Genomic DNA, 13,596 nt, shown 5'->3' on the forward strand with positions numbered 1-13,596 from the left:
GTTTGGCTCTGGAGATCCATTCTCAACCTCTCTGTGTCCCGCCACATGTTTCTTCTCCCACCCCAGCTCTGTGCATCTCGAGGTCCCCTTGCCTTCTGTCTTCTGATGGGCTCGACAAGTAGCAGACACCAGCAGGAGTTTAGAGGGTTAGAGAGACAAGGGTCAGCATACTTGTTCTCCCAGCTTCGTTCCTGATGGACCATAGGTTGGCAGTTGCTGGGCCCCTCTACCAAAAGCTACAACTCCTGTAATATGGCCATCTATAGCTACAGCTTATCTCTGGGTTCTAGTAACATCTAGAACCTTGCAGCTTAAGTTGCCCTTTTATTCCTCACCTAAGATTACGATTCTCTTCATCTTGCCCACTTTTCCTTAAACAATTCTTTCAGTAAACTCAGCCCACTACCTGACTGAGTGGGCAGACTGTTTCCTGGCACAGCCCTTGCTGATGTACCAAGCAAATTCTAAGCAAAAGAAAACTGATGTAGTATTAATATCATAAAATAAGGTTTACAACAGAAAGCATTTCAATTGATAAAGATAGAAAACCTCTAATAGTAATGATTATCTTTATCAGAAGGGTATATTAGATGTAAATCTATAACCCTTTAACAGCATAGCCTCAGTGTATTAACAAAATGACAAAATTAGGGTCTACCATCAGTGAGAAATTTTAGCATAACTTAGCAACTGACACATCAAGCAGATAAAAATCATTAAGGAAAGAGAATTTCTGATGATACAATGAGTCATCTTCATTTAATTGAGATATGTGGAACCTTGATTCCAAAAAAAAAAAAAGAAACAGATTTTAAAGTACACATGATGCAACATTTATAAACATTAGCTACATGTGAAGCCAAAAAGTAAGTCTCAGGATGTTTTAAAGAGTCAGTTTCGTACAAATCACATTCTATTACTCTAGTGCACAGAAGTTGGAAATTAACATTAAAAAATATAACTTAAAAATTCCAGGAATTAGAAAAATTTTAAAAAGCAAACAATGCCTAATGGGACAAAGAAGAAATTGATGTAGAAATCAGAAAATATGTGGAGCTGAATGATACTGAAGATGTTACTTATCAAAACTTGTGAGATATAGCAAAAGCAGTGCTTAGAGAAGAATCTGTAGGCTTAAATGTTTGTATTAAAAAAAAGCCTCACAGGGTAGAGATTAATAAGCTGTATATCGAATGCAAGAAATTTAAGAAGAACAAAATAAAAAGCCAAATAAGTAGAGGGAAGAAAATAATAAAGTTGGTAACAAAAATTTAAAAAATTTCTCCTGGTAGACAGATCCAGTCAGTTTTGTTTTGTTGTTTTTTTTTTTGCGGTACGAGGGCTTCTCACTGCTGTGGCCTCTCCCACGGGGGAGCACAGGCTCCGGACGCGCAGGCTCAGCAGCCATGGCTCACGGGCCCAGCCGCTCCGCGGCACGTGGGATCCTCCCGGACTGGGGCACGAACCCGCGCCCCCTGCATCGGCAGGCGGACTCTCAACCACTGCGCCACCAGGGAAGCCCCCAGTCAGTTTTTTTAAAAGACTAATAGATGAGAGAGATTAGCAAGGTGGTTAAAGAGAAAAAGGAGATGACACAAATAATAACAGGCTTGAAAAGGTAGATATAAAGGGATGCTATGCACTTTCTCTGATTCCTAGTAATTAAAAATAATTAATACTTAGTACAATACAATGTTTATAAATTTGCTACATTTCAACCAGAGTTAAGCTATCCACTGGGTACAGTAGACACAGTGCCTAGGACTCAGAATATTTTTGAGGGCTCACAAAACTGTTTTAATTTACTTTTTTACAAAATCAGGAAAAAAATAATCATAACAGATATATAAAAATGAATCCAGCCAGGATTATGTTTGCTTCTATATCAATGCAGTCATAAAATACAATTTTTCCATTTCCCTGACTGAATTTCTTTCTTTTTTAAAATATATTTTTATGGAGGAAGTGACCCACAAAGGCAAAAATGCTCAGTACCCACTAAAGTCATAATAAGCATAGAATAAAAATATTTAAACACCTCAAGCCGTGGAAAAGAGGATGTATATTAGATAATTCTGTAAGAATATGAAATGCCTCCTAATATATTTTGCAACTACATATTTAAATTATGTTTCATAAGGTAGACAGCAAAATATTAAATAACATTTTATTAAGGTCCTTTTCAGAATCAATTTTTTTTAATAGATTTATTTGTTTTTATTTTTGGCTGTGTTGGGTCTTGGTTGCTGCGTGTGGTCTTTCTCTAGTTGCGGCGAGCGGGAGCTACTCTTTGTTGCGGTGCGCGGGCTTCTCATTGTTTTGGCTTCTCTTGCTGCAGAGCACGGGCTCTAGGCACACGGGCTTCAGTAGTTGTGACGCGTGGGCTTCAGTAGTTGTGACGCACGGGCTTAGCTGCTCTGCGGCATGTGGGATCTTCCTGGGCAGGGATTGAACCTGTGTCCCCTGCATTGGCAGGTGGATTCTTGACCACTGCACCACCAGGGAAGCCCTCAATTTTTAATATATTATTGCAAAGTAAATTGTTACCAACAGACATGTATTTCATAGTTTTTAGAATACATGACTTGAATGTTATTACTTGAATGACATATGTTTAGACATGTTATTAAGTAATTGATAAGCATAAGATATAATTGCAGTGTGACAGTGGCCTGCAGGAGCTGGCTGGAGCTGATTTGTAGGAGATTGTGTCCATCTTTTCCTAACTCAGCGTTTAGTGATATCACTTTGGGAGCTTGAAATGGGCCATAGTAGGAGTATTTACACCACAAAATTATGCAAAACCTGGGCTTCTCTCCCTCTGTTTTTGGAGAGCTGATTGTTAAACATTTACTGCCACACTACTGTGTGAAGCACACTATACATAAAAGTACTTTCTGTGATGCTATTACATGAAATAATTGGGGGGGGATAAAGAAATTACCTTTGTGTGCATAATTCTACTCTTTCTCACAAGATATATTTCCTTTTCATAAAGTCCCCACAGTTTCAAAGTGGTGTCTGCTGTATCTTTGGAATCTGTAACCAGAACTACTTCCTAATCCCCTTTAGAAGACTGCAGTATTTTCAGGGAGTGGTTTTATGATTGTAATGTTACATTTAAAAGCATATATCCTTTGAAATTCAGAGTGATCCTTTGTGAAGCGAGGGTTTGGGAAACAAGCTGTGTTGAATGACAGAAACAAAATCACATGTTCCACCTAAGATCTGGGCAGAAATTCAGTAAGATCAGGAAGTTCATAATATCGGCATATATGGTACTTTACAGTTTTAATGGATATTACATTTAATGAGAAAAGTATTAATATATTTGAAACAGTGTGTGTTTTGTTCTTCAAGCCAGGTGCCTTCTGTAGGCACATACACTGATGATCAGAAGTTAGCTAGGTGCATATAGACAATGGAATATTACTCAGCCATAAAAAAGAATGAAATAGTGCCATTTGCAGCGACATGGATGGACCTAGAGATTGTCATACTGAGTGAAGTAAGTCAGACAGAGAAAGATAAGTATCATATAATATTGCTTATATGTGGAACCAAAAGAAACTGGTACAAATGACTTATTTACAAAACAGAAATAGAGTCACAGATGTAGAAAACAAATTTATGGTTACCAAGGGGGAAAGGGGTGGGGGGTAGTGGTAAATTGGGAGATTGGTATTGACATATACACACTACTGTATATAAAATAGAAAACTAATAAGGACCTACTATATAGCACAGGGAACTCTACTCAATACTCGGTAATGACCTATATGGGAAAATAATCTGAAAAAGAGTGGATATATGTATATGTATAACTGATTCACTTTGCTGTACAGCAGAAACTAACACAACATTCAACACTACTCCAATAAAAATTAATTCAAGAAAAGAATTTACCTAGAAGTTGTGTTTGTGTAGATAAATTTGAAACTAGGAGGAATGTCAGTGCAAATTTCTTGAGCTGATAGAAATTTGGGATTACCTGAATTATTTTGTTTTGGAATATTTTTAAAATACAGTAAAAATACAAAGAAGGAAATAATTATCCATATTGAAATATGGATATCCATATTGAAATATTTAATTGTGGTTTTTCTCCTTTTTAATTAAGAAAAATTGCTATTACTGCTGAAAATTATTAAACATGTTTATTGAAAGTATTCAAAGAAAAAAGAAAAATGTAAGAGTGAAAGAAAAAAGAATCCAAATATCTCTGTCTAGAAATCATCATCCATAACATTCTGGAAATCTTTCCAGGCATTTTTCCATCCATAAGTGTAGAAGAGTGATGTAAGGGAGGAAGACCAACAGGCAGGCAGAAGGATTTATGGTAAACATGGGTGCTACTTTGAGGAAAATAATTTTATTTCATTTTACTTTAATTCAATAGAAGAAATGGAAACTAAAGTGAAAGTGAAATAATTCCTGAAATTCAAAAATTTTATTACCATGAGAGATATTAATTCCTAAAATATTCCTCTGAGATTAAAATAAGAAATTATGAAAAATGTTAAGATTTTGGAATCAAATGAATTTCTTAACTTTATGATTGAGAATCTTTTGATTAGCTGCTTTGATAAAAGAGAATATTAGTGCTTTTATCTGCATTTCACATCTCCCCTCCCCCATCCTCCCAATTTTGATATTTGTATATTCTTTATATTGTACTGGTTTGTAAGATTCACCTTCTGTTCTATGAATTCCTGTGTTTGGGTAGTATTGGTTATATGCTTTGATGGATTTGACACACACTACCAGCCCTTTTACCACAGCTGACTCTTTTATTTTGATTTCTCTTTTAATTGACTGGGTTTTATTGCCAAGTATTTTTTTAAATTTGTTTTAGGAAACTTTCGTGTGATATGAGCTATATTTTCCAAAGATAAGTTTCCCAATTTTTTTCTGTTCTAGTACCCTTAGAGTCTTAGTCACTGTTTCACAGTTCTCGTAAGCTAAAAGAAGTGCCTGTTTTGTTCAGTTAATAGGTTCAAACAGCTTAACAGGTATCTATAGTCTAATGACTTACCAGCTATTTTAAAAATACATGCAAAGTAAAAGAAAAATTAATATTTTATTTCATTGTAAATAACTCCTGTCACTTACTAATGGGATGTATATGCCTGTTGGAGACTGCACAGCTTCACAAGCCTTGGAATCAGATTGTGCTATGCAAATGTCCTATTCCATATTGATTTTCATGTGATTCTTGCCTTTTATCATAGCAACTGCTGAAAATTCAGCATCACAATGATGTGACTTTATCGAAAGGAATGTAGCACAATCTAACGTTTAAACTGGGTACTGCTTTAAGCAATCATCTATGCAATGCGTCTGTAACTAATATCATTGCATATACATTTAGTGTTTGACAAAAGTTTCCCCTATTGGATTGATATTCTAACAATCATCGTTTATTCTGCTATTTGTGGTACTTTCCAGTTTGTGTTACCAAAAGTGAGGCTGGGAGGATAATTGCAACATCCCTTAGTTTCCTGGACATTGTTCTTCTGAGACCAATTTGCTCAAGGATTTGGATGCTGACAGTGAGGGATGACCCTGCGTTCTTATATTTTTTATTTGAATGAACAGCCTCTTCTCTCTCCAGAGTAAACTTCGATGCCCCTTATCAAAGTCCCTCCAGCATCCCAACTTTCCCCTCTGTTAGTATAAACATTGTGCTCAACTATGCACCCTTAATTTACTGATTTCCACATTTTTCTCTCTCATCTCCTGAATTTGCCCCAGCCTGCCTTGCAGAGCAAATATCTTATTAATAATAATTTCTACTACATGGTATATCTTTGTGCCACCTGAGACTGGTACTGACCTGAAACAAGATATCCAATAGTGATAAACCCTCCTTAAATAGATTGGATATATATCAGTCATCATTTACACAGACACATATACACACATATACTAGTTTTGTTAAGAATATATTGTTTATAATTAAAGAAAACTTAAACATGATGATATCTATAACCTATAAATTGTGGGATAAATAGTTTGTTTTCCTGTATCAATTGCTGTTTTGGGAAAGGATTAGGAATAATTATATTTTATAAATTGCCCAGTAGCCAAAGCACCATAGGTTCATTTGAAGCATCAGCTGTCCTTGTAATTATACTTAGAATTAACAGTAATTTGGCTCAAATGATTTATTTTTGGTCTCTGTATTGCTTAAGCATCTGTCCATGAATTAGTTTTTGTAGTTTTTCAATATGTTCTGGTTCACGTTTGGCATATTTGGTGCTGTTATAATAATGAGATAAAACCATAGATTTTCTAATAGCCCTTGGAAAAGTTTTACTAAGTTCCCTTAGGCAGCAAATTAAATTTTTAAGTTCTTACTAAATCTGCTTTTCATCTTATTCATATTTGATATTAGTGATTCACTTGCAAATCAGTTTCTCAGAGTGCACACAATAAATTGGGTCTAATTTGAAACAAAAATAAGTGAAATGTCACAGAGGGAGATATTTTATCACTGATTGATAGAAATAATATAAAAATATATTTTTTCTAACTCAATTTACGACATTATTTTTAGCTTACATATGAATAAGAGGGAATCTCTGTTCTGGCACCTGAATAGGAGTCATTTCCACATGGAGAAATCATCAATGAATATGGCATGCTCTTGATAGCCACTCTTGAAAATTCTTGGCACATAATGTATTTCCCAATTCTGATGTTTAACATGTTTCTTGCCTCCTTGTAACCTCCATATTTCATGCCTTGATGTTAGAGATATAATTAGGCAGATAAATGAGTCAATTAAAAATTTTTAATTCACAAAACTTAAAATTAGCCATTTTAAAGTAAACAATTCAGTGTCATTTAGAGCGTTCACAGTGATGTGCAGCCACCACCTCTATCTAGTTTCAAAACTTTCTCATCGCTACAAAATAAGACCCTGTACCCATTAAGCAGTTGTTCCCATACACCTGTCCCTTGGCCAGATCCCTGGCAGCCACCAACCTGAATCACCTCTATGGATTTACCTATTATGAATAATTCATATAAATGGAATCACACATATGGACCTTTGTGTCTGGTTTCTTTTACTTAGCACAGTGTTTTCAACGTTCATTCATATTGTAGCATGATCAGTATTTCATTGTATGTGTACACCACAAAATTTTTTTCCATTGATAGACATATCTGTATTGTTTCCAGCTTTTGGCTGTTGTGAACTGTGCTGCTATGAACATGAGTGCACATATATTTGAGTACCAGTTTTCCACTTTGGGGCTGTATTCCTAGGAGTAGAATTTATGGTTAATATGATTATTTTATCTTTAACTTTTTGAGGAATCACCAAAATGTTTTCCATGGTATAAAATGAACCATTTTATAACCATTTTATAGCAATGTATAAATGTTCCAATTTCTCCACATTTTTGTCAATATTTGTTATCTTCCATTTTTAAAATTACAGCTGTCCTAGTGGGTGTGAAGTGGTATCTCACAGTGGTTTGCGTTTGCATCCCTAATGACTAATAATTTTGAGCATCTTTTCATGAGCTTTTTGGCCATTTGTGTATCTTTTCTGGAGAAATGTCTACTTAAGTCTTTTGCCCGTTTCTTAATTTAGTTGTTCGTCTTTTTGTTATTGTAATATATTCTGGATACTAGGCCCTTATAAAATATATGATTTGCAATATTTTCTCCCATTCTGTAGGTTTTTTTACTTTCTTGCAAATCTTCCTTGATGCATAAATGATCCTTAAATTTTGGTGAAGTCTGTTTTATATATTTTCTCTTTTGTTGTTTATGCTTTTGGTGTCCTAGCTAAGAATTCATTGACAAATCTAAGATCATGAAGACTTACCCTTATGTTTTATTCTAAGAGTTCTATGGTCTTACCTCATATTTAGGTCCTTGATTCACTTTAATTTTTGTCTTTCACGTGGGCTAGTGGTCTGACGTTTTCTCTTTTTTCTTTGCATGTGGATATCCAGTTGTCCCAGTACCATTTCCTTATTTATTTATTTATTGGCTGCATTGGATCTTTGTTGCTGCAAAGGCTTTCTCTAGTTGTGGCGAGCGGGGGCTACTCTTCATGGCGGTGAGCGGGCTTTTCATTGCAGTGGCTTCTCTTGTTGAGGTGCGCGGGCTTCAGTAGTTGTGGCACATGGGCTCAGTAGTTGTGGCTCACGGGCTCTAGAGAACAGGCTCAGTAGTTGTGGCACACAGGCTTAGTTGCTCTGTGGCATGTGGGATCTTCCCAGACCAGGGATCAAACCAGTGTCCCCTGCATTGACAGATGGATTCTTAACCACTGTGCCACCAGGGAAGTCCCCAGTACCATTTCTTGAAGACACCATTTTCCCCCACTGAATGGTCTTGGCCCCTAAATCAATTTGCCATAGATGTATGCGTTTATCCCTAGACTCTCATTTATATTCCATTGGCTTATATGTTTAATCTTACAAATATTTTAAGCTAAATACAATAGAAATTGTGAATTATCTACACTCTTTTTAAATTATTAATCTATAATTTTCATTGAGTCACAGTTATATAGATGCTGTGTCATAGGCACTGTGCTAGGCAGAGGGAACATAGAGTTGAATATGACACTGTCCCTACCCTCATGAAAGAGCTTAATGTTTAGTGTGGAGCCACCATAAATAAATCAACAATTTAAGTTCAGTCTGGTAAGTGCTAATATTGAGGTGGGCTCAGAATGCTATAGGAGTGTAGTGTATATTCACCAATGTCCATTCAACTCCAAGTGATTAGTCTAAATCAACCATGGGACCCTACCTCCTTTGCCAGGAATTTTTTTTTCAAGGATGGGTAAGCCTAAGTCACTTTAGACCAGGAGAGGCCCCAGGAGTGGTTACTGAGGGGTTCTGGAAATGAAGTTTTATCACTCTAAAATGAAAGCCATAGGAAGTTGATCTCTTTCCAATGGAAATGAATTAGGAAATGTGTTCCCCAAATGGTACCAGCGGTCTTCTGTGAAGCACCACTGGAGACTGCAGAATAGAGAGTCAGAACTGAACTGAGTCCTTAATGGCGTCATTGAATGACTGGCTCAACCAACCCTGAAGACCGAACTACCTCATAAATGTCTTTACTGTTTATGGTAGTCTGAACATGGAATTACATTTCTTGAACTTGAAACATCCTGATTATGGGGGACATAGTGCCAGAGGTATATCTAAGTATGACTAAGGATCAGATACAGCTTCCCAGAAATAGAGATATTTGCATTGAATGTTAAAGAACAAATAGCAGTTAGCTAAGCAAAGAAGAAGGAAAGTGGCATTGCAAGAAGGGGAATGAAATGGGGATTACAAAGTGTAAAACATGAGCTCTGCTAACAAAGATTTTACAGTATAATTAGAATAATAGAATATAGATACACAAAGACAAAGTGAGTGTAAGGGATTAGGTAGGAGAGACACTCAGAAATGCCAGAACTCAACAGAAACATGATTGAATAAACAAATAATCATTGAAGCCAGATGTGCTGATACCACATTGAAGTAATAACTTGCCTGAGGAGTTTTCAAAGCATCAAAAGTCATAATCAAGAGATCCTGTTAAGAGATCTAATTAATGTCTGCCTATAGTAATGTATTAAATCTGTGGCATACAGAGCTGTTATCAAATCTAAGATGGTGACACCTTCTGACATGATCAAGATCATATTTTGAGGGCTTCCCTGGTGGCACAGTGGTTGAGAGTCTGCCTGCCGATGCAGGGGACACGGGTTCGTGCCCCCGTCTGGGAGGATCCCACATGCCGCGGAGCAGCTGGGCCCGTGAGCCATGGCCGCGAGCCTGCGCGTCCGGAGCCTGTGCTCCTCAACGGGAGAGGCCACAGCAGTGAGAGGCCCGCATACCGCAAAAAAAAAACAACAACAAAAAAAAACACATCATATTTTGAAAGGAGGAGAACACCTTGAGACCATTTTTAGTGGGTTTCTAGGACTGAGCACTGGTTATAGATATCCTGACAAAATGGTGATCTAGTCTACTTAGCAACAGGTAGGAATGCCTCCAATTGTGGCAGAAACTTCATTTCTTCAGATGATAATGCTTACCACACTATATTTTCATTGTGATTTAATTTCCCAAATAGCATGGGTTCAATGAAAGAATCCCCTTTTCAGGCTGACAAAACTGCTGATTGTACCTGACAATTTTTTCTCAATATAAATTAAGGAATTTGAGTGTTATGTTATTTTTCAGTACTTTTTGAGGCATGATTCTGATAACGCGGTATGGTGTATTTGTTAAGACTGTATGCTCTGGAAGCAGACTGTCTGTCTGGGTTCAGTTACCATCTTAGTCACATACTAGCTGTGTTACCAAAAGCCACTTAAGTTCTTTGCCTCAGTTTCCTTATTTGTAATGAAGGGATAATAATTATAGAACCTTTCTTATTTAGTTGTTGTGGGAATTAAATGTTATCCGTGTTAAGTTGCCTAGAACAGTACTTGGCATAAAGTTAGTAGTCAGTAAATGTTATTCTAATAGCTATTTTATTTCTATTCAGTTATTCCAGGACTGAGTCCTTCTACAACATTGATTAAAAACAACTTTTGGGGTTTATGGGACCAAGGGCCAGAAGTTGTTCTATATTAGGCCAGTTGAGGTATCCTTGCTAAAAGATACACTTGAGCAACTGGCCAGTATCCTTGGGCTACATCATTATCTTTCATCCATTGCAAGCATGATATCATTTCATACCACAGTAGAGTGAGTGAGGTAACCTCTAATAGAGGAAATGGAGTCCTAGATTGAAAGTGATTTTCCCAGTGTCACAGAGCAAGTGCCTGTTGGGCTTGGGGCATGAACCCTGGTCATCTGCCTCTATAATCCTGTAGTCATTTCATTGTATAATGAAAATATAAGATTTTCTAGCCCTTTTCTGCTTCTCTTGTTCTCAGATTAATAGGATTTATATAAGCAAGTACAATTTGATGTTCTCCAAAGAAGTTCTGCTGTTTAAATCAGCACATTTCCTGAAAAATCATACCCCTTGCTGTGTGGATACTTCTCATTCTAGAGCGAGTTCTGCTAAAAGATGACGTGGGAAGATCTCTTGGAAAACATAGCACTTACGTAATGGTGCATTAGTTCCTCAAGAACAACTTTTTTATTCCACTCATTAACATAAGCATCATGTATGGTGTAATTGTGTAATAGAATTATAGTAAACACATCTTAATTTCTCATAGCATATAATTTATATTATTTAGGGCACAGGCTGAATGCTGTAATGGAGACCCTTCAAAAAACAGGATGATAGAAATGTGTTTGTCTACTGTAGTATCCCAGGGCTGGAGAGTGGTTCAGGGCAGGCAGGAAACTGTTTCGCAAGCTCATCCAGCAACTGGGGTCCATTCTGTCATTTTCTTCTGTGTTCTGGGGTGTTGGCCTCATGTACATGCTGCAGCTGGCTCTCAAGCACCACATCCTACCTTCCAGCCCATGTGACCATGAGAAATGAGAAATCAGAACTTTTTCAAATTAATTTTTAAGGAATATATATCAGTGTTTGTACCCATCAATTTGTTCACATTTCACTGCTCAAAATTTAAATACTAGTTGCAAAGCACTATGGAAAATATGGGCTTTTACTGTGCAGCCCTCTTCCTGCAGCGTATTCTAGTACTATAAGGAAGAAGGGAAGAATTACTTCTGGAGAACAGTTAATAGTGTTACATAAATCCATGGGAATAAGTGATTTCTAGGGACTAGGTAGAGGCAAGGAGACCATATAAGTAGGTAGTCCACTTTTCTGGATATGAAGTAATAAATAATACTACAGGCTTATGAGGTTGGAAATGAATGCAATTGTGTGGATCCAATAAATGTTACTGGGAAAGGAGCACCATATCTTTATGGCTGGGATAAAGAAAGAAAGAAAAAAAATCAATGCTAGATTATTTGTCTGTGATCTTCAGTGAATAAGCAAGTTGACTGTAAATAAGAACTCCTTACCAATTGTATTCAAAGTAAAAATAGAGATGAGAGATAGGATGTTTCTTTAAATGAGCATTTTATAGTTTTTTAAGAATCAATTTGACATAGGACATCAACTGTCTTTTTCTTATTTCACTCAAATATCTAGCTGATTTTATTTATATTAGCAAGACACCTAATTTTACATGTTGTGATATTTTTGGTATTTCTTTAGAGTTCTCAAAAACCATTAATACAAAGGGAATATGCATCTGGTGATGGAATATGTCCTATCATTTTTTTGTTATTTATCACACTAGAAAATCCTAGTAGGTATAGTGAGATTATCACATACACATACAGTTTTTTGATAAGCCACAGTACATGAATAATATAAAACTAAGTTTTAAAATCCTGAGTCAATATTATAAATACAAACCTTAGGCCTGAAAGCTAAAATTTTAAGAGACAATATTCTAGTCCATTATTCATTGCAAAAATTCACATATCTCTAATGGGAAAACAACTTCTATCGTGAAATACAGAAGATCTTTGAGTCTTAGTTCTGTCTATGCTAATGTAAGTATTTTTTAGCACTATAAATTTGTAGGTTGGGTTCTTTTGGGACTCATCTTGGACAGTTTCTTTCTGTGTGCTTGAATTTGGTCTATAGACATACACTGTAAGGAAACAAACATTCTTTTCTTTCTATAGGCTTTAGAGTCATTTCAAAGGCATGAGTGGAAACGTTTTGGTAGCCAACTTATAACCATGGGCTCTGATTCAAAAATAAATTCAGTCAGTAATGCTAACAAATGATTACTTGCATTTGTTTTTAATTGTTTCCAACATAAACAGAATGTTTGGTAGCTTATTATTAGCATTGGGTGTGTGACATATGCATTTTAAAAGTTGTAGATACTGGAAACATGAGCTAATATGTTTTTTTCTCATTAATACTTTTAGCAACAAATTCTTTATACTCTAGAAATAATCAAACATAGATAGAGATCCTGAGGTACTTTGACACCAGGGACACCTTAGAAAGAGCCTTTTCATATTTCCCATGGTAGACATGAGAGAAGGTCTATATTTGGTATTAGCTGTGGGTAAAGATTTTTTATTGTAAAAGAAATTTACCTTTATTATCTTTATTTTTTAATCTAAAATCTGTCATCATTACTATAATAGAGAAAAGGGGGGGAAGCAAGTGTTTTATATAATATCTTGATAATATAATATTAATGATACTGATATCTGAAAATTAAAATTAGACAATGAAAATTAAAATTGACAATGAAAGTCAGCCAAACTAATTTTATCCAATAAAACGTCTTAGATCACTTCAAATTTTGATATATACAACACACTATGATTATTCTGTACTCTTATTGTCTTTGCCAAATTATCCTTGCCATTTTCTAAGTCACTACAATCAAACAGATTTTCCATTTCATGCTACACAGTAGCAATTCATCAGTGTCTGTAATGGCACTTGAATTCAATCAACCATATTAAACCCTGACCTATTTCCAGAATGGTTGAAAGAATCATGATACATATACTTGGATTTTGATAGTCTTAGATTCTGGTAAAAGGAAACATATTTTATGACTGATAGAATTCATACTGGAACAATGAGTTTAACTGACCACCAGAC

General features: G+C 35.8%; 1 protein-coding gene across 1 annotated transcript in view; it reads left to right on the forward strand.

Annotated features, from left to right (window-relative positions):
- ATRNL1 (attractin like 1) overlaps positions 1-13,596 on the forward strand; it is a 683,604-nt gene that overhangs the window by 348,717 nt on the left and 321,291 nt on the right. The gene's annotated exons all lie outside the window — the stretch shown is intronic.

Source organism: Delphinapterus leucas, chromosome 16, assembly GCF_059928025.1.
Source record: "Delphinapterus leucas isolate spDelLeu-1000000601 "Yukka" chromosome 16, BTC_Dleu_Yukka2, whole genome shotgun sequence".
Lineage (NCBI taxonomy): Eukaryota > Metazoa > Chordata > Mammalia > Artiodactyla > Monodontidae > Delphinapterus > Delphinapterus leucas.